Here is a 2,790-nt window from a genome sequence, read left to right on the forward strand (position 1 = left end):
TTCAGGCAATTCTCCTGCCTCAGCCTCCTGAGTAGCTGGGATTACAGGCACGTGCCACCATGCCCAGCTAATTTTTCATAGTTTTTAGTAGAGACGGGGTTTCACCATGTTGACCAGAATGGTCTCGATCTCTTGACCTTGTGATCCACCCGCCTCGGCCTCCCAAAGTGCTGGGATTACAGGCTTGAGCCACCACGCCCGGCCACCTCTTTTGCCGTGTTATCTCCTGAGGCGCTATTAAAAACTACTTGTCCTTCTCTCCCCAGTCCCCAGGGACCAACTCATATTACTCACTTCAAAGAAAGGAGCCAGGTCCTTGAAAATGCAGCATGGAGAGACTCTTAAAGTTACATGTGGGAAAGTGGGTGATGACAAAGAAAAGAAAAGGGAGTGTCAGGGGCAAGAGGGGCATTTTGAAAAACAGGAAGAAGACCAAAATGCTGAGTATGGTGCTGAGCACATAATCCTTAATCACTGATTTGTGGAAAGGACTGAAGAAGTAGACATGCATTAAATAGTGGAAAGGGGCCGGGCGCGGTGACTTATGCCTATAATCCCAGCACTTTCAGAGTCTGAGACGGATCACTGGAGGTCAGGAGTTCAAGACCAGCCTGGCCAACGTGGCAAAACCCCGTTTCTACTAAAAATACCAAAATTAGCTGGGAGTGGTGGTGCATGCCTGTAATCCCAGCTACACGGGAGGCTGAGGCAAGATAATTGCTTGAACCTGGGAGATGGAGGTTGCAGTGAGCCAAGATCGTACCATTGCACTCCAGCCTGGAAGACAGAGTGAGACTCCATCTCAAAAAAAAAAAAAAAAAAAGATGGAAAGGGAAGATAGAAAAGCAGAAATGTGTGAAGAGTTTTCCTCTCAGTCCCCCTTCCTTGCGGGGTAGTTCCTTCACCTTTGCCTGCTGCTACGTGGGCTGCCCACTTTTGTTTCTACCTTTATTCCTGAATTCGAGGGGTTCAGGGAATGGGAATGGTGATGAATGCGGAACCCCAGGCTAGAGGGTGTGGTGTGGAGGACGTCATGCTTGCTGCTGAGATGCTTCAAGGCCCAGCCTCTTGATTTCTACCATAAAATACAAAAGCAAGGAAGAAAAATTGAAGTCGAGCAATGACCAAGTCTTGGTTCAAGTCGATCATTAATATGTAATCTTTTATCAGCAGCTGAGTGCCCAGACCCTGCCTGGGTGTTCCAGAATCCGGATTAGGGTGAGTAGCTGGGGCCACTGGTGTCATGCCAGCTTTCCTCTTTTATTCTCGGAAATAGGTTGCTTTTATTTTCAATGCCTTGGTATTGAGGAATGCTTAATTCAGCTGAACCATATCTATGGACAAAAGAGAAAAGAAATAGACTGTCTAGAAATCATGAGGCCAAGGGGCAAAGAAACCAAAAAAGTGGGGCTCGTGGGCCAGAAAAGAGCTGTAATTCAAGCTAACAAGGTACACAGTTGACTCTCGAACGACGCTGGGGTTAGAGGTGCCGACCCGCATGCAGTCAAAAATCCACATATAACTTTTGACTTCCCCAAAATTTAACTACTAATAGCCTTATGGATAACATAAAATCAGTTAACACATGCTTTGTATGTTACATGTATTTCATAAAGTATTCTTGTAATGAGATAAGCTAGAGAAAAGAAGATGTTAAGAAAATCCTAAGGAAGGGAAAAATATATTTACTATTAAGTGGAAGTGAATCATCATAAAGGTCTACATCTTCATCATCTTTGCATTGGGTAGGCTGAGGAGGAAGAGGAGGGTTGGTCTTGCTATCTCAGGAGTGGCAGAGATGGAAGAAAATCTGCTTATAAGTGGACTCAGAGTTCAAACCCATGCTGTTCAAGGGCCAACTGTACGTGGTCCAGGGTGTGTGTATCTGTCTGCCTGTCTATCTATCATTATCTATCTATCTATCTATCTATCTATCTATCTATCTATCTATCTATCATCTACACACGCACACACACACACTCTAGAAATCATGAGCCCAAGGGGCAAAGAAACCCTATAATAATTCAGACCCACCCCCAACACCAACCTCAGACCACACACCAACCTTGTGGGAAATGTGTTTCCCACATAGACACAGCTAGGACTCTCTTGACACATGGCAATTGCAAATTTAAGGTTGCAGTTGAGGCCGGGCACCATGGCTCACACCTGTAATCCCAGCATTTGGGAGGCTAAGCCAGATGGATCACTTGAGCTCAAGAGTTCGAGATCAACTTGGGCAACATGGTGAAACCCTGTCTCTACTAAAAATACACACACACACACGTAAAATAGCTGGGCATGGTAGTGTGTGCTTGCGGTCCCAGCTACTCGTGAGGCTCAGGTGGAAAGATCACTTGGGCCTAGGAGGCTGCAGTTGCAGTTAGCCAAGATCATGCCACTGCACTCCAGCCTAAGTGGCAGAGTGAGACCTTGTTTTTTTTTTTGAAAAAAAAAATGGCTGTGGTTAAGATCAGCTCAGAGGGGAAAATAGTAGCCCTCGAAGGAAAAATGTTAATGTTAAACATGGATATATTCAAACATTATATCTAATTATAAAGAGTGAATCACAAAATTAAGCATCTTAAATATAGGCATGAAAAAATAACCCTCAACCAGGAAGCTGCAGCTCTATCAGATTGCATCATTTGAGAACCAAGAAAAGCAAGTCAGCGCACTAAGCATGAGAGCAGCAGAAGTTATTCCTCTGATGGGATTCAATATTATTTATTTCCTTCCTTCCCTCCTTTCTTTCATTTTTTTTTTTTTTTTTTTTTTTATGAAGGTTCT

General features: G+C 44.2%; 1 protein-coding gene across 2 annotated transcripts in view; it reads left to right on the forward strand.

Moving 5' to 3' along the window:
- The window catches only part of ARHGAP19 (Rho GTPase activating protein 19), a 67,593-nt gene that overhangs the window by 63,453 nt on the left and 1,350 nt on the right, over positions 1-2,790 (forward strand). The gene's annotated exons all lie outside the window — the stretch shown is intronic.

The sequence above is a fragment of the Cebus imitator genome, unplaced genomic scaffold (assembly GCF_001604975.1).
Source record: "Cebus imitator isolate Cc_AM_T3 unplaced genomic scaffold, Cebus_imitator-1.0 Scaffold299, whole genome shotgun sequence".
In the NCBI taxonomy this organism is placed as follows: domain Eukaryota; kingdom Metazoa; phylum Chordata; class Mammalia; order Primates; family Cebidae; genus Cebus; species Cebus imitator.